An 18846-nucleotide genomic window follows, 5' to 3' on the forward strand; every position below is an offset into this window, starting at 1 on the left:
CTGGTGTCTGAGGGGTTGACGCACTGAGCTTCCTGTTCTTGCACCAACCAAGTCCCGCCTCTGTCCCCTCACAAGACACTGATTGGTCAGATCAAATTCCGACCAGAGCGGTTGAACACGGTTCAGACTCAAAATCCAGCAGATATTACCGAGGCAGCTTTTCATGTATTTAGCAACAGGTTGCGTGAGAGCAAATTATCGTTATTGTCATTATGTGATAATTGTGACACTTTTTCCAATAAATGATTTTAGTCACGACAAACAAACTTCCCCTCAACGACCTCCCCAGGGTGTCGGCCCAGAGTTCCAGAGCTCCCTCGATGCTCAGCCGACAGTATTGTTTGCGCTCCGTGCAGTGAAACAAAACCACTAACAAGCACCGCAGGGCAAGAACCACACACACACACACACACAAAGACACACACACACACACATCTCTGGGGTTCTTCCCCGACGGCTGAGGTGCACAGGAGCTGATTGGAGCTCTGATTTACGAGCGGCTGTGGAGATAACCGTGACTCTCGCCGCTCCGCTGGGGTCGACCTGAAGAGGCAGTGGGGGAGGAGGGGGGAGGGATGGAGGGAGGAAGGACTGGGGAGAGGGAAGGAGATGAAGGCGGCGCTAAGAGCATTAGGCTGGCGTCCTGGCTGCCTGTGTGTGCCGAGGCTGGGCAGGACGGAGGAGCTCGTCGGGGGACGACGGTCACCTCCTCTGCTGTCGAGCGTTCTGGCTCCGTTATTTCTGTTTGTTCTCGAATCCTTTCTAATGTTTATTTATTTATTTATTTATTCCCGCCTGAACCATTCTCTCTGTTCTTCTCCACGTTTTTGTGATTAGCTTAATAATCCCCTACGTCGTCACCCCTGTTCTAGCTTCCTCTGGCTACAGAGTTCTCTAGTTCCTACCAAGAATGGCTCATATGGAATCAAAAGAAAAGAAAACGCTCACTTTTGGCAATAACAGCACAACTGCATCTTGGAGAAGGAGGATCAAGGTCAGAACTGATCACTGTATCTTTACACACAGGGAAGGGAGAGGGGGTGTGGTTCCACATACAATGAGTGTCAGAGGCCTGAACAAAGAGGCCCTGCTGCTTCCACAGAGGGGGTATAGCTCAGTGGTAGAGCATTTGACTGCAGATCAAGAGGTCTCCGGTTCAAATCCGGATGCCCCCTTCAGTCTCTTGCCATATTTTGGCTTTTATTGACTTCTGCTCATACACATATGTTATACGTTTGGTTTGATATTTCAGCTTTTTGTCCTAAAAGAAAGACAAAAATAAGAAAACTTTCCGCCCTGTCCACCGTGAGACTGGCAGGTTGTGGGTTCAATCCCCAGCCAGGTCAAAGACCTCCCTGCTTGGCACTCAGTACCTGAGGTTGGGATTGGGGGGTTAGACCACCCCCTGATTCCTGGGCACAGAACCGCTGCTGAAATCTTCATGTGTATCCACATTCACACCCCGGTTGAACCCTGCTGAAAGTTGAAGCCTCATCAATTCAATCACCTGTGCTTTTTTCTTTTTTATAAACTGCATTTCCACAAGTTTTGTATCCTTCTAAGAACCTTCTAACAGTATTAATAGAAAGAGACTCACAAACACATTGCCCCGGGTAACCTGAAGGCACAACGACAACAACAGCAACGACAACTACAACACAAACACTGACTAATTAACAGCCGTTGTATTAAAAGCGGAGCCCTTCTTAGCACCTGGCATTTCCCTTGAAACAAGCTAATGGCTCAACTTGCAACCCCGCCCCTCCCCCCCTGAGGGCTAGCGTGAAATTGGCACTTGAGTGGCGGACATCTATTTAGGGTGTGACAATGAGTCAATCAGTCGCAAACACGCATGACTTGGCTCCCAAATTAATTAACGTTGTGTAATGAAATGAGGATTTCAGCCGGCGGTGGTCGGGCTGTCGAAATCAGACATCTTAGCGCAGCATCCGGCTGACTTCAGGATCCCAGCGGCACGCGCGCACATGCACGCACACACACGCACGCACGCTGCCAGGGAGGAGAGCACACAGAGGCCAAATGCCACTGCCAACCACAGTTGAATTTGTTGACTCCAGATAAGCAGAGACAACCTTGGCATCGCACCGACTGAACGCTGAGAAGACTAATTTGGACGAGGCTTCCACGGAGGAAGAGGAGGAAGAGGAGAAGGAGAAGGAGGTGAAGGAAGAGGGAGAAGAGAAGGAGGAGGAGGAATAGGAGAAGGCAGAGGAGGTGAAGGAGGAGAAGGAGGAGGAATAGGAGAAGGAAGAGGAGGTGAAGGAAGAGGGAGAAGAGAAGGAGGAGGAGGAGGAATAGGAGAAGGAAGAGGAGGAGGAGGAGAAGGAGGAGGAATAGGAGAAGGAAGAGGAGGTGAAGGAAGAGGGAGAAGAGAAGGAGGAGGAGGAATAGGAGAAGGGAGAGGAGGTGAAGGAGGAGAAGGAAGAGGAATAGGAGAAGGAAGAGGAGATGAAGGAAGAGGGAGAAGAGGAGGAGGAGGAGGAATAGGAGAAGGAAGAGGAGGAGGAGGAGAAGGAGGAGGAATAGGAGAAGGAAGAGGAGGTGAAGGAAGAGGGAGAAGAGAAGGAGGAGGAGGAGGAATAGGAGAAGGAAGAGGAGGAGGAGGAGAAGGAGGAGGAATAGGAGAAGGAAGAGGAGGTGAAGGAAGAGGGAGAATAGGAGGAGGAGGAGGAGTAGGAGAAGGAAGAGGAGGTGAAAGAAGAGGGAGAAGAGGAGGAGGAGGAATAGGAGAAGGAAGAGGAGGAGGATGAAGGAGGAATAGGAGAAGGAAGAGGAGGAGGAAGAAGAGTCTTTGCCGCAGCCGCTCTCACATCCGCCGTCAGTACGAGCTCGATAGCGCCGTCACAGGCACCTCTGAGTCGCGCGGAGCCGCTCCATGTCTAATTAAAGTTGAACTCGGTGACACAAACCCTCGATAATCTGGAACCGAGTCTCTCCACGCTCCAGACGGATGTTCCTTGTCTAACTGAGGCGCCCTGAGCAGCAGATTTATCTTTTTTGTAGGGTGGAGTTGCACTTCTGTACGTCTTAAATCCAAATATTGGACGAAAACAGTGCATTTTCGGAGGCTCGTGGAGATTATATGAAGAATGAACTTTTGCAGGAAGAGTTCAACAGCCAATATATGCAAACCCAAACAAAATGTAACTTTTTTTCCTTTTAGCACAACATCAGTCACTGCGTTGCCTGGAGCTCCATGACTGCTGTCCTCCTCCGCTTGACGTTCAGCTCAAAGATCCAAAGATCCTTTGGCACCTTCTCTTCAGTTGCAGGACAGCCAATCAGAAAACCCTCCTCCTGGTGTGCCGTCAGACCTGCTGACCCTGACCCTGTTTCCGCGCTCATATTTATCTCAGGCTTGTGACAAGAGCTGTTCGTGACATGTGGGTGGGACATGGATCTCCGAGGCCGTTATCCTCCTTGTACGTGGGTCGTAGCTCAACGCCGGAGTGAAACATCCATCAAGCATTGTCTGCTCTTGTGCATCGTTTCCAATGTCCCTCCGGTCCGACCCGGAGCTGGGAGAGACAGGCGGGACAGAAGGGGCAGCCGGGGATGAAGGGGCCAAGGTTCCTCCGAAGGCGACGCTCAGAGCGCGAGTTGATTCAGAGTTCAGCTCTGGATCTATCGCAGCGCTCTACGGAAGACTAGCGTAAAGAGGTGAAGGATGGCGAGGGAGGTGAGAGGCTAATTGGTGAGGGGGCATCAGTGGGCGTCGTTTTTAGCCACGCTAGCAGCCAAAGTCCACGACGGCGAACCGTTTGCAGAAAGAAAATCGTCTGAGTGACGTCTGGATAAATCGTTGTAACATCGGCTCAAGACGCCCAGAGGAGAAAGCCGAGTGACCTCCAACATGTTTTCCAGGAGCAACACGGAGGGAAAAATAAATCGGAATTGTTCAGCATATTCTGTCAGCAGTGACCCTCCACTGTTTAGCTTTTAGCACGAAAACAATGTTAGACGCCAAGAGCAAGCTTTTTTTTTAACGTCAACATCTGTTTTGCGATGGCCTTGAATGCATTCTGAAAAACATACTGTATTTTCTCAACGGTCTAGTGGTAGCTTTTTTTTATTATTCATTCCCATCTGAACGAGTCTCTTTGTTCTTCTCCACGTTTTTGTGATTAGCTTAATAATCCCCTACGTCGTCACCCCTGTTCTGGCTTCCTCTGGCTACAGAGTTCTCTAGTTCCTACCAAGAATGGCTCATATGGAATTAAAAGAAAAGAAAAGGCTCATTTCTGGCAATAACAGCACAACTGCATCTTGGAGAAGGAGGATCAAGGTCAGAACTGATCACTGTATGCTCACACACAGGGAAGGTAGAGGGGGTGTGGCTCTACATACAATGAGTGTCAGAGGCCTGAACAAAGAGGCCCTGCTACTACCACAGAGGGGGTATAGCTCAGTGGTAGAGCATTTGACTGCAGATCAAGAGGTCTCCGGTTCAAATCTGGATGCCCCCTTCAGTCCTTCACCATATTTTAGCTTTACTGACTTATGTTCCAAAATGTTACATGTTTGGTTTGATAGTTAGGCGTTTTGTTCCAAAAGAAAGACAAAAATGAGAGAAATTAAAAACATGTTTTGGGACACAAAAGCCTCATTATTAAACTTTGAGCAGCTCAGTGGTCTAGTGGTAGCGCGTCCCCCCCTGAGACTGCTTGGCACTCAGTAATCAGGGTTGGAATTGGGTTGTTAGATCACCCAGTGATACCCAAGCACAGCACCACTGCTGCCCACCGCTCCCTCAGGGGATGAGTTTGGCATCCTTTGGGATGTGACAATCACTTTGACTTTAACTGTCATGACTACGACAGGTGGTTGCTGTTTCCGCGTTCACATGCACAAAACAGAAAACCTTTTCATGTGCACTTGTTGGTTAAATTCCAGCTCTGCGTCTCTTTTTACTCTCCGTCTCTGCAACAGATGCCGAGGCTCGTTTGTCAGCGAGCTGTTTATCCGACGAGGAGTCTTTTTCCGAGCCCTGTGGACCCAGCCGGCGTTTTGTTTACTGTTTGGAGATCAAAAACGTACTGGAGAAAAAGAGAGAGTTAGAGGGTGGGGGAGGAGGGGGGTAAAAAAAGAAAAAAAAGGATGAAATGAATTCTCAAAGAAGCGAAGTAGGCGAGTCGGTGAAAAGCTGCCAACACCAGGAATTGATTCAGCCTCACTGCCAAACTCAGCAGATGGCGACTGAATGCAAACGGAACTGAGCAATCAAATCCAGCACAAAACACTCGGAGGAAGCGGAGGGACGGACGGACGGATGGATGGATGGATGGATGGATGGACAGACGGACGAGCGGATGGACGGCCGGACGGACGGATTAATGGATGGTTGCTGGATGGATGGATGGATGGATGGATGGATGGCTGAAGGATAGATGGATGGATGGATGGATAGGTGGGTGGATGGATGGATGGATGGATGAAGGATAGATGGATGGATGGACGGGTTGGAAAAGTGCATTTTGCCAGAAAGCGGGAGGCCGTGGGAGCCGCAGAGACGGAGAGACGGAGGCGTCGGGAAGAACAGGAGGAACCCGTCTGCAGCGACGAGCTCTCGCCCTCGGAAACTCGCGTTCCGATGCAACTTTAATCACTGAATCGGCGCTCGCCGCGTCAACCGACAGGTCTGGTTGGCAGGAAATAAAGACGCTGACACGGGATCTAAGGAGGAGAAGACGAGGCTCAGCGCCGGGTGGGCGGGGAACAAGGAGGGGGGTGGTTAAACAAAAAAAAAAAGAAGGAAGAGGAGTAGGAGCGGAGGCTGGAATGAGGTTTGTATCTGACGGAGGACAGAGTGAACGTCGGCTTCCCTAAGCTGAGATAATAGACTCCATAAATCGATTGTCGCCTTGGGGAAAACGCAGAGGCGGCAGAGCTGAGACTCCCTCTGTGTGTGTGTGTGTGTGTGTGTGTGTGTGTGTGTGTGTGTACGTCTCGCGTACTCGTGTGCACACAGCAACCTGATGAAAGCCCCTTCATCACATTAGAGACCACACAGCGCTGTGCTTACGTTAACCTACATTTCTCTTCTTCTTCAGGGTCGACTGCTGTTAGAAGAGGAGCTCAGATCAACATGAAAGAGGGAAAGTTCTGCTCGCAGCACAGCGTCTTCCTCTCCGCCGCTGTCGCCCGCAAGACGTGGAAACAATCGCACAGATTCAATTGTCAGGGGCTGTCTGGGATTTTGGCGGGTAAAAAGTCTGAAATCACACTGCTGCAGTTTCAGGTCTGAAATATTACACATCCATCTTGCCAGTCTCACAAAAAAATCTGAGAAAAATAAATAATTTCTAAAATGAAAGCACACATATGTTTCTGTTGGGTTTGGGGTTTTTTTTTGGAAAAAAATTCAAATCATGGTGCTTATTTTCATCGACAATTTCAAATTTCACACACATTTTGCTCCAATATAATCTGTACAACATAGCTTCTCCATGAGCCGCCTTTATTTATTTATCTATTTCAGCCGCAAAACTCTGTTCACATGGCAACAGCGTGTGCTGCTGAGGATTACAACCTCCCAGACACAAATCGCACCTGAAAGGAATAAATCAGCAGGGTTAGCGCGCAAGACAACTTCGCCGGCCCTCCGGCAACTGACCGCGCACGGCCCGCTGGGGGGCGTGGCCTCCAGGCCCGACGGGTCACAAAGGCTGCTGCTGCACTGCTGCTGCTGCTGCCGCGTCAAAGCCCAGACGCTGGCCGGGATGACGATCCAGAGACAGACGTACGCTGCCAGCCGGGGGAGCTGCTGCTGCTGCTGCTGCTGCTGCTGCTGCTGCTGCCGCTGCTGCTGCTCTTCCCTACGGCCTCGGCACACGAGTACCAAGTCATCACCATCCGCCGTGCAAACACGTTGTTTTTTTTTAATGTAATCTTTATGTAAATGCTCTGGTCTCAGGGCCTGGTTGGAAGTGATGCTGCATTCCCTCGACTCCTGACCCACGAGTCAGGACCAATAGTAAACAGAAGGGTTCAAAAAATAAAAACAGAAACAGCCAAGCGCTATTTAAAGTGGAGCCTTCAGCCTTTCTGTCAACTGAACCCCCCCCCACCCCCCCCATGCCCATTTCCCTCTCTCTAGAATGTGGAAGGCGGGGGCTACACTATTAGCACGATAGCATCAGTGCCGCCCGCCCCCACCCTCCCTCCGTCCCTCCATCCGTCCCTCCCACCCGGGGGGCTTTTCCCTCCCCATCACACCACGGCGGGCCGTGGCCGGCTGGGATGATCCCGAGGCCTTGTGGCCGCGCAGAGCCACTCATGTATGAATGTTACTTTGTTTAAACCGAGACCGCGGGAGACGTGACAGGGCGAGGACGGGCGAGCTAGAGAGAGAGAGATGGGGGGGGAGAGAGAGAGAGAGAGAGAGAGAGAGAGAGAGAGGCCTGGGAGACACGTCACGTGGCGGCAGTGATGTAACAGGAAACCAGGAGGGTGACGTGGGCAAAGTGGGGCGGAGTCACCTCACCACCACCATGTGCCGATGCGAGTTTGCATTTTTTAAATCTTTTTTTTTTTTTTTTTACGTCAGTCACGACAAATTCTTAAATTATGCAGTCAAATGGTGCGTTTGCTACTTTACAAAAAGTAAGAAAAGATGAATTCATTTATTCAAAACTCATCTCTGGAAAATGAATCCGTCTGTTCATGCACCAGCTGCAACCAATCAATCAAAACACCTGATTGGTCCACGAAGGTCAATTACAAGGCAATTGTAGCAGCACAACAAGACGCAAGTTGAGCCACATCTAAAGCATGTTGACGAGTGACTCACTTGAATCATTATTGATCCAACATAAAATATCCGCATCACTATTTTTGCTTCTTGTGTTGAACCATGACAAAGAAATACAGAATGAAATGAATGTCAAGGTGAAGTTGAAAACATCTTTTCTCACTCTTTTTATGAAGGCTGTGGAAAATCTGTAATGTAGCCGTGAGCTGCTGCTGCCAACTGGCTGATTTTCACACCTCGTGACAACCAAAATGTTGGCTTTTTTTCGGACAAACTTTCAAGTTTAAGAGCCGTACTGTCCTTGAAAAAATGTTTTCTACGGGCTTGTGTCACACAGATGAGAAATGAACTCCGCTGATTTGTGAAATTTTGTCGGTTTACAGACTTTAACTGGGCAAATGTCTTGTAAAACAGAGCCGCTTCCTGACATTTGTGAAGCAAACAGTCCAAGTTTGACTTTCCTGCCTGCAGTCGCCTGTAAAGGAGTTCCGATAGGCTGAGAGGATGTGCAGCTTCCCTGCATCCAAAATTAAAACATCCTCCGGTCAAAACATTGATTTCTCAGGATTCCGGATGTCATAAAAATTGCCACTTGATAAATGTATTTATTTTTTTCATTGACAAGCCCAGAGCCTGGGTCCTCTGAAGGCCTCGCGGTGCTCCAGGGAACCTCCAGCTGACTCCGACTCCGAGGTCTCCATAGGAGGAGACGTCGTCCCCTGGAGCATCTCAGCGTCTGGAGGAACATCTTGTTTATAGAACAGTGGGCTAAAAATAACCCCCAGCTTTTCTTTCCAGCTTTTTATACTCCCTCTCTAATAGCGTCGCCACCACTTGTTCAATTGGCTGAAATGATTCCTGGAGACGGTCAAACAAGGCGTCAAACAACACCGCCGAGCTGCTAACATCCGCTCTCACTGAGCGAGGCTTCGTCGGACCTCGTGTTCAAGCAAACTCGAGTGTTAAATTATCCACGTGGTGAATTTCACCCTTGCATTTTGATGATTCCTGGCCGGAAATCGATGCGACTCCAGCTCAGACAACCAACCCCTGCGTGTTTACGGTGACTTCTTCCGAGCTCCTGGATTCAGCAGGGGCAGCTGGGACGTGGCGTGCAGCTGCGGGTCGAGGGGGCGGAGTCAACATCAGCTAACGCAGCACTGATGAGATGGCGCTAATGTGGGACTCGGGTGTTGTTGTTGTTGCTGTTACGTTGAGTCAGTGCTTCCTCTGCAGGAGGTGCAGCGCCTGTCCTCGGAGTTCCCTCTGCTGCTCAGAGGTCCAGCATTTCCCCCCATGCGTGCGTGTGTGTGTGTGTGTGTGTGTGTGTGTGTGTGTGTGTGTTTGGCTGAGTGCACCAGGCACGGCGGTGACAAGGTGTCGGCCTCGGTTCCGTGAACCTGTGACGGCCACGCAGGGGGAAGGAAGAGGGGGAGGGGAGGGGAGGGTCTGGACCAATCAGGTGTGAGTTGTGTCACATGATGCCTTCTCGCCATGCGCCACGCCGTGGCACAGATTGAACACGGATTCCGATATGTTTCCTAATGTGTGCGTGTGTGCGTGTGCGCGGGTGTGTGTGTGTTGGGGGGGTGAACGCGGTGACACCAGAGTCGGACGGTTGAATGAGGGGCCGCCCCTCTGGCTTCAGCCCCGTCACGTTGTGGCCCCGCCCCCAGCCGGTGATCCCTGGGGGGAAGGGGCGGGGGGGGGGGGGGGGGGGGTGTAGGCAGCAGAAGACCTGTCACCCTGCATCTCGCCGCGGCCCAGCTCGTATGTAAATGTGTCAGCGTGCACAAATTCGCGGCATCTGACGGATCAGTTTGAATATGCATGTTCAACACTGACTGGAGCATAAACATCCCTAGCCTCAGTGCGTCTGTCTGTGCGTGTGTGTGTGTGTGTGTGTGTGTGTGTGTGTGTGTGTGTGTGTGTGTGTGCGTGGACACTGCTCTGCTAGTTACATTCCCAGGGGAGGAGGAAGGAGCTCGGCCACTGTTTCCACTGAACCCGACCGGCCGTCTCTCTGATTTCATCCACACTCAGCGGGAGGCTCTCCGTCCGTCTCCTCTCTCCCCCTCCCCCGTCCCCCTCGAGTCCCTCCTGCTGCTGCTGCTGCTGCTGCTGCTGCTGCTGCTCCGCCGCCTCGCTCGCTCGCACCGGAATCTCTGCTCCACATCGCTGGGGATGATTTAAACGTTACACTTTGTCTGACACGAGCAGAGACGCTGGCGAGGAAAATCGGCCCGGCGTCCTGGGAATCCACTCGTCTCGGCACTCGAGGAGGAAACCTTGAAGATGATGAGTTGTGGCTGCGACGCTTGTAGAGTTAAAGGTCTTGATGAATAAATTAACAGGAACTCAGTCCACACCAGAGGTTTGGAGGGAAACACCCGTGTGGTGTAACACCAGCAAACGGATCGAGCCAACAAAATTTGAAAAAACGAAAAAAAATTACATTTTAAAAATTATTTTTTAAAGATTATCATTTATATAATATATATAAAAATGCTTTCACATAAATTCTTGCATTGTAAATACAAACTGAAACTTTTTTTTAGATTACTCCAAAATACACTAACTCGCTATTTTTTTTACAGGAAAACATTTGCGACATATAAAATATTTCGCTTCACAAAGCAGTTGGTTTTAATCGTCCAATCATTCGCTGTGGTAACTAGTAGAACCAGCAGCACACAGCAACCGTGCGCTCGCACGTTTCCCTCCCATTGTTTGCAAATAGACGCACAGCGAGCAAACACAGCGAGGCACCTCGGCTCGGCCAGGCGGCGGCGGAGTAACGAAGGTCGGCAGGATTCCCGGCGAGGTCGACCGCGCTCCGCCTTCCGCCGCACACTTTCGGGAAAAAAGGTGGGGAAAGAAAGGGGGGGGCGGGGGGGGAGGCGGTGTGTGTTTGCGTGCGTGTGTGTGGGGAGTGAGGGGGGTGCAGGGAGCGGTGGCGTTGCGCCGACACGTGCGTGGGAGGGTGGGGGCGTGCTCTCCGAAAGGGTCAGGGCCGACCGCGGGGCCCGTTTTCCCGGGGAGTCATCCTGAGTCACACACACACACACACACACACACACACACACACACACACACACGGCGACGCAGCTGCCCCCCACTCCCTCCCCGACCCGACTGGCTGCCGTCATCAGCATATTTCGGAGTCCCCACCCCCCACCCACACCCACCCCCCCACTTTAAATATCAGCCATTTCATTTTTAGCAGCAGCAGCAGCAGCAGCAGCAGCAGATGTGCTCGTCCAGACCCCGTGAAGGACCTCGCTTTAATTACAGTCCACTTTTAATCAGAGCAATTATCTCAAGACGCAGCGGTGGCGGCGCTGAGATGGGCCTCGGCCAATTAGCGCCGTATCGCCGTCGCCGAGCTCATCCAATCCGCTTCTGCGGAGCTAATCTCTCAGAAAATTGCCATTTTGCCCGCTCCCGAAATGGCGAAACGCGGCCGCCGTGCAACTCCCCGGCGACGGCCGTCGGACATCAACTCCTGAATCACCTGCCCGTTACAAAGACACTCTAACGGGACGGCCGCCTGAGGCAGACACTCAGTGCTCCTCCATGGCAGGCTGCAGCCCGAGGATTAAGGCCGTCTGCTCAACAAGACAGACCGCGCAACACCTGGAAATTTCACACAAAGCCAGCCAGAGGTGGGGCGAGGAGGAGGAGCGGATCGGAACCGAGACCGACGGCTGTGGAAACACCTGCTGCTCGCCCACCACAAGCAGAAACCCTCCGCGTCTACATGCTGGAAGGCGCGAACAGGAAGTGAGCTACTCCTATTGATCCAGATGGAGGCTCGTCTGCCATGTAATTGACTTGTGCGCGCACACACACACACACACACACACACACACACACGATGTGGTTCCTCCACACAGTCGGGGGGTGATTGTGAATTAACTCCGGGTCCAACTGCAGGTGATTACATGAAAAAAAAAAAATGATCTAAAGGTCAAAGAGGTGAAGAAGTGGAAGAAGTGGATTCAAAGCAGTGGTGTTTTCTGATTGGAGGATGTCATTCAGTGTAAATATTATGTTTAGTGTGTGAGTGTGTTTGAAAATTGAGCTCTTTGTGCCTTTAAATGCGCCTTTTAAAATGATGAATGATTTTATCTTTACGTTAAGAATACAAATATTGTTGTTTTTTTTTGGTCTTCTTAGACAAAGTGTCTCTGACAATAAAAAAAAAAATATTACAGCATTTGATCTGAAGCACTTTATAGATTATTACATAAATAAGTATAATAATTAAATATGGTAATAAAACAAGACATTTCTTGAAATTAAAATATTGCATGTTTTTATTTCCCTGTATTTGTGTCATCACTCCATCAGGAGGAATTTTGTGGTGCAGGTTCCAAGTGTGTATTTTAAATCTAAAAAGAATTAAATAAATGTGAATGAGCGGTTTGTAGTCGGCTTTATCCACTTGACATTTTAGGCACCTTCTGTATTTATTCAAAATTCATTTCATTGGTAAAACATTTATTTTCTTAAGGCTATTTGAGCAAAGAAGCTCATCTTGCTCTTTGTAGTGTCACAAAATTAATAACAGGAAGACACCGTGTTTACACTGACTGGGGAAGAAGAAGACCGAGGAGGGACGATGGTGGTGGTGGGAGTGTGGGGGGGCAAGGAGTGGGGGGTTCCCCTGCTGGCTGCCACACACAATCTGCCCCTCATCGCTCTCGGCCTGTGGAGGTCACAGGGGTCAACGCCACCTCCACCTCCAACACATTACTTACTGGTACACGCAGCAGAAAGTGGCTGACAATGACGCATGTCCCCTCCCCCCAACCCCAGCACCAGCGCCAGCCTGACATAAATCCAGACAATTTTTTTTCCCCACGAAATGCAGAAAATGCGAATGTGGCGGCCTGGAGAGATGAAGAAGACGGAGTGGAGGGCGAGTGGAGGTAGATGTGCTCCCACTGGCAGCCCACCAAGGAATAAATTCTGGATAAATACGCAGCATCTTGTGGACGGCGGGCATCACTCAGTCGGCCGCACGCCTCTTTCATTTGGCGACGTCCCAACAACGCAATGACTTTACGCACGGCAGCAAGGGTATTCTGAGCAGCGGCAGTGGCAGCGGGAGCAGCAGCGGGAGCAGCAGCAGCAGCAGCAGCAGCAGCAGCAGCGAGGGCGCCACTACGGCCCCTGATGTCGGAGCTGCGGCTGGCGCACGTCGTTGACAAAAGCTCCACGCAGAGATCGACCGGGTGTGTGTGGGAGGGAAGCCAGCGAGGGATTTTTCAAAGGCGACCAGGCTGCTGCTGCTGCTGCTGCTGCTGCTGCTGCTGCTGCTGCTCCATCTCGGTGAAGCAGTGGCTCCCCAGGTTAATGGCTCCCACTAGAAGCACCGCCGCCTTTTGACGCATCGACCAGAGACATGATGAGATAATCACCAAATACGGCAGGTGTGCACGGGCACATTGTGTCAGACGGGAGGCCAGCAGCACTGCAGCGGAGCAAATTCTCACTCAGTCAAAAGGAAAAACATTGGCCCTTTTATTTAATGAGTTAATTGATTTGACAATAATAAGATGCAACGGTCCAGTGTGCAGGTACTTGAAAGCTTTGACATCGTTGTCAGAGCTTCACTTTCATCCTTCCCGTTTACTCATCAAAAGAATACCCGACCATCTCCAGAACACTGCTTATTTAGCCCTCTGTTTACAGCCTCCTGCCAAAACGGATGCTTTGTTGAACCTTTCATGTGCTTGAAAGGAGATAAAAAAAAATAATCTGGGAGACGTATTGGTGCTCTTTGTGACATCACACGGGGACTACCCACAGATGTGCGCGTTTTAAAAAAAGACAAACAAACGAGCAAGCAGAAGACGTAAACAATGGATTTTTCCCATTCGTGGGTAAGTTACCGACCCAGAACACAGGGATAGAAAATAAATCATACATTTTGAATTTTGCATCACATGTGACCTTTAAACAGACACCAAACCAAACAAAACCCAGCAGACCTTCAGGCTGTTTAGTGTGAGGAAGGAGCCCCAACACCAATGATGAATCTGTTCAGCAGCTTCCTCTGATGACGTCCACTCGTCATAATTCACCTCCAGAGTCTGCAGTTACTCCAAACTCTGCCACTAATTCAACGGCTCCTGCAGATGTCCCCCCCCCCCTCTCACACATCAACACATACATTCCTCCAGCGCCGCCCCTCCATCCATCTACACACTGAGGTTGTGGTGGGAGAACAAAAGATCTGGACACCCCGCAGGGGTCTCTGCTCGCAGGGCTTCCAGTCAGATCTCACTCTGACAGAGGACTGGCTCCTGATCAGGGGCCGAAGGCATTTAGAAGCAAAGCTTCCTTTCAAATGAGCACATTAATAAATAAAGGCGCGCACAAGTTGTTCTCTTGTTGCTCACAGCTTGGCCTCTACCAACGTATAGCTGAAACACACACACACACACACACACACACACACACACACACACATGCATAGACATCCAAACAATGGAATTCCACGGCAAAAATGAATAAATAAATAAATAAATAAATAAATAAATAAAGGCGAGTGAAGGAAGGCATCAAGCATCAAGTGTTGCCTGCGCGCTCCGGTGCCAAGCGGCGCGTCCGTGACACCCAGAGATCAACAGAGCCTCCTTAGAAATTCATCACAATTCAAACATTGCTCGCGCGGACAAAAAAAAAATTACTAAACCAATAGTGGGGGTGGGGGGGGGGGGATGAAGGCGTCTTACCGCTCGGCGAGTCTGTGAAGATGCTTTAAGACGTAAGATGGTCCTTTTTGTGTGGAAGGGGGGGGGGAGGAAGGGGGAGGTTTTGGACTGTGGACTCCCAGCCTCGGGTTGCTCCTCAGCAGGCACCTTCACCTTCTCCTCCACCTCCACCTCCACCACCACCACCACCGGGTCTCCTCAGTAGCAGCCGCTCTTCTCCCCGCTCCTGGTGTCTCTCAGCACCGCTGCAGCCAGACGCTGAAGCTCGGGCATTCTTTGTCCGTGGCCGCCCGCCTCGAACCGCCCCGCACCGCCGCGCAGCGCTCCGCGTCTCTCGGTCGATGGAACTTATGTGGTCTGCTGCGTAAAAGCGGTGCCAGGATTCGTGCGGGCCCATTCCGGTGCAGCTCGGCGAGACAAAGGTGGCCTGGTCATATTTTTGGGGGGGTGGGGGGGGTCACGGGGAACGGAGCTCCGGACCTGCCGCCGGTGGAAGTGGGAGAGGGCTGATTGCTTCCTGCCTCGGCGGCTGATTGGCTGCGGGGTGTGTGAGGAGCTCTCGCTCACATGTGCCGGCGGACTCCGGTTCCGTCTGCCGCGTCCCTCATCCTGGATCACCGAGGGTCCTCCTCCTCCATCCGGGGACGCGCGCTATTTATCGGGAGCGGCCACGCCGATGTGTCGCTGACTGACAGCCGGACTGCTGCTGCCGCCTCCCCCCGCTTTCTCTTCCCCGTCTGTCTGTCCGTCCGTCCGTCCGTCTGTCACCCTCCGCCTCGAATCTCGGCGAGCTGCTGCTGCTGCTGCTGCTGCTGCTGCTTCCGTTCCGGAGCTGCGATGCGATGCGAGCCGAGGATGCGCCGCGTGTCCGTGTGGCTTTGACAGTGCGCGCACCCGATAGGTCAGCACACATCTCGGGTCCGTTAACATCTGCCTGAGAGAAAAGGGCACTTCCGCCTGGTTATTATTATTACCACGATTATGATGATGATGATTATTATTATCATTAATATGCAGACTTTGCACTTACGGTATTAAAATGTGTGTGTTGTTTGTTTGTTTGTTTTTTTTAAATGCGCCAGAAAACACTGAAATAAAAATTCAGCAGCTGAATGAAGAGCCATTTTAACATAAATACAGGGGATTCAAAAGGTCCTGTTTTCTCAGGGCATTTGCTGTTTTCATGTCCTGCCTGTATTTTCATACACATCAAGTGATAAAATAATGAAAAAACAAGGGGAGCATACTTAAAATATATTGAAATATTTGACGAAACTGTCCTGGTTGTCCTTAATCAAAACATTACAACCTTGTCTGTTGTATAAAACCCAAACATGCATGTGCCAGAATTTATGGTTCACAAATTTCATCATCATCATCATCATCATCATCATCATCTGATCAAAAAAAAACAACAACAACATAAATGGCACAAACAACATTGGATGTTCTTTCACGTGATCGACATTAGCAGCATTGGATGTTCTGAAGATTTTCTCGAGATCTCATTTCCCACTCAGTGCACATGCATGACAGGAAGCGCTGCATTTCACTATGTCCATCAGACAGTGGCCACCTGATCATGTGTTTAGGCACTGAGAAATGTGTGCGACTGACTGATCAAATTTAACATCGGCAGGAGGTTTCTGCATGTTTGCTGCTCCATCCGTCTGAGTCTTATCCATGCAACAGCAGCAGGGGAGGCTTCCTCTGTGTGTGTGTGTGTGTGTGTGTGTGTGTGTGTGTGTGTGTGTGTGTGTGTGTGTGTGTGTGTGTGTGTCCTGAGATGGATTGACCTCCAGATTGTCTGATGTCTGTGACTAGAGAGTGATTCAGTATGGTGGCCATTCAGGGGCCTCGGGGTGTCGGAGTCATGTGGTCATGTGGGTTTTGGGATTTTGCTTTTTTTTTTTTTGGCTGTGGCAGCTCTGACCTTGCCGGACCTGGACTTGTCAGCGGGCAGCGACAGCGCCTGCTCATCCCTCCATCGTCTGTCGCAGAGGCTGAGCGTTTAGGAGGGAGACGTCCAGTAAGCAGGTCCTGGTTGGTGAAGGGAAGCAGTGATTCAGAGATCCAAAAGTCAATTCATCAGTGTTTGCTGTCAATTATCCAAACTCCCCAGAGTTTAGAAAAATCCATCCTTTACTTCTTCTGCTTGTTACACCATTCTTGCAATTAGTGATGTCACAAAGGTCAGTGACCTCAGCCCATGCAGGGTGCTGGTTGTCCTGTTTCATTTGGATTTTGTGTGTATGTGTGTGTGTGTCCTTAAAAACATGCATCAGTTTTAGCGGGAAGTTAAAAGCATTTCAGCTGGAAACTGTAAACACAGGGCCAAATGTGCCTTCTCCACATATCCAGAGAGGTCTCAGGATCTCTGAGAAACAATTTGAGAAATCGGCTGAGCAATCAATCTCGGCGGAACAATAGTGGAATAGTCAGATTAGACAGCGTCATCAGACATTTCTTTGTGTCTGAACAAAGTGCTTGACAAAGGTCTAAAAATGGCTAGACTGTGAAATGAACAAATGAAGAAATAGTGACTCTTGGAAGATGCAGAATACAAATGGCAATGTGCAACTCGACTTGTCCAACTCCTCACTGTGAAACCACCGTTTACCACAATCATTCACTTCCACCCTTTGATAAATGTGCACTCTGTTTACAGCCGTGTGCCTTTTCTTTCTTTCTTTCTTTTTATTTGTTGCATGCATCTATTGTATTTGCACCATGTACAGTCTTGAGGGTTGAATGGAGCACCGTTAGGAACAAAAGTTCCCTCGGGATTAATAAAGCGTTCTGATTCGGATCACGCTGACGTTGGAGTTGCTGTTTTCGGAAATCTTTTATTCGAAGAATCCAGCCGACAATAATCTTCTTCACTCCAGCTGACTCAAGTCACTCACACTGCTGAGACTGGGCAACCTACCCAGATGCGGCCCTTCACTCCAGCAGCTCCCTGCCTCAGACACACTGGCTATTGAAGAGGTGAAGGTCTGCTCCTGATGGTGGTACAAAGGGACAGGCGTGACTGGGTCACGTGACACTGGCAGATAGAGGTGTGTGCTGGTGGATGGAGATGGGACCCGATGGAAGGAGGTGGACTGGAGTGCCGAGTCCTGGAAGAGGAGGAGGAGGAGGAGGAGGAGGAGGAGGAGGAGGAAGAGGGTGACCTGAGCTGCCGCTGCTGCACGCGGGTCCTGCTCCTGCCTATATTTAGCACAGAGGGACCACAGATTGCAGAGAGCGCTGGGGGGAACCTTGTGCTCAGACCGGCGAGAGCTGCTGCCATCCGTCTCGGCGCCGCGGGCCCAGACACGATCCCGACTCACGCCAACGCAAGAGGAGGGGGAGGCCCGATCGTCCCTCCTTCCTCCCTCCTTCCCTCTGATGGCACTGAGACGTGAGGATGCTGCTGGATGCGGAGACCTGGACGAGGGGGGAGGAGCCTTCGTGCTTCCTTCATCTCACCTTCCCCGGAGCCTCGGAAAAGGCCACCGTGTTGCCCGTCGCCACGTGTGCTGACGAGAAAAAAGAAAGAGGGAGAAGCATCTCCCATCTCTCTGGACAGGATTGACATTCTGTCCAAATGTCAGAGCAGCTCAGTTCTTCCCTTCTTCAGCTCCTCCTCCTCCTCCTCTTCCTCCTCCAGGAGCGCCGGCAGGATTGTCATCGGTGACTGATGAAGGTCTGAGCCGATCAGACACTCCAGCTTCCAGAAGGTGTGACAGGACTGCCGAAGCTGCGCTGAAGTGCGGCTAAACTCTCCGCTCGCTCGCCGTCATTAGCCGCTCGACGAGAGCGTCTCCGAGACGCTGGTCACCTGCGGCTCCATCAGAGGTCGCCACTTTGTGGTCAGCGTGAAAGCAACTATGTGAATGCGTTAATGCTAACGCTGCGCGACAAGGTTGGCCAGCTCTGTGAAGCACAAGGCTGAAGAAACGTTATTTTGTTACTTCTGCAGGAAAAAAAAAATCATTTGTTTAAAATTCATATTATTTTTGCACAACTCAAAACCTCCATCATATATGTGGATTTAATTGATTAAATAAATACACATGATGTGATAAAAAAAAAAAAAAGGTTGATAGAATGTGTTTTTTTGCAACCTGGAATAAAGATTTTTTTGTGTTTTAAGATGATTCAAGTGTGAACTTATTTATCATCAATGTTTATCATAAAAAAAAAAAAAAGGCTTTTGTTTAATCAGAAATTATGTTTTGAATGGCAACTCATGGATTTTGCGTTTCGTACTTCCATTCACACCCCCTCCCCCATTGACATTCACATTGAACTATTCAAACTTTCTAATCCAACCAATCCATTCAGAACATGGATCATAATTTAGCT

The 18846-nt window shown here is 50.3% G+C and overlaps 2 protein-coding genes and 2 non-coding genes across 4 annotated transcripts in view; 3 read left to right on the plus strand and 1 right to left on the minus strand.

The window, feature by feature from the left end:
- The window catches only part of gjc1 (gap junction protein gamma 1), a 36264-nt gene extending 20997 nt beyond the window's left edge, over positions 1-15267 (minus strand). Inside the window, exon 1 of the mRNA XM_076038664.1 lies at positions 14518-15267. The gene's annotated coding sequence lies outside the window, so the exon portion shown is untranslated. The remainder of the gene's footprint in view (positions 1-14517) is intronic.
- LOC142896770 (uncharacterized) overlaps positions 1-18846 on the plus strand; it is a 69982-nt gene that overhangs the window by 5543 nt on the left and 45593 nt on the right. The gene's annotated exons all lie outside the window — the stretch shown is intronic.
- On the plus strand, positions 1104-1175 carry trnac-gca (transfer RNA cysteine (anticodon GCA)). Its single transcript has one exon. It is a non-coding gene; the product is annotated as a tRNA-Cys (tRNA).
- Positions 4416-4487, plus strand: trnac-gca (transfer RNA cysteine (anticodon GCA)). Its single transcript has one exon. It is a non-coding gene; the product is annotated as a tRNA-Cys (tRNA).

The sequence above is a fragment of the Nelusetta ayraudi genome, unplaced genomic scaffold, assembly GCF_046127955.1.
Source record: "Nelusetta ayraudi isolate G7.1 ecotype Tasmania unplaced genomic scaffold, CSIRO-AGI_Nayr_v1 ptg000057l, whole genome shotgun sequence".
NCBI classification, from domain to species: Eukaryota; Metazoa; Chordata; class Actinopteri; order Tetraodontiformes; family Monacanthidae; genus Nelusetta; species Nelusetta ayraudi.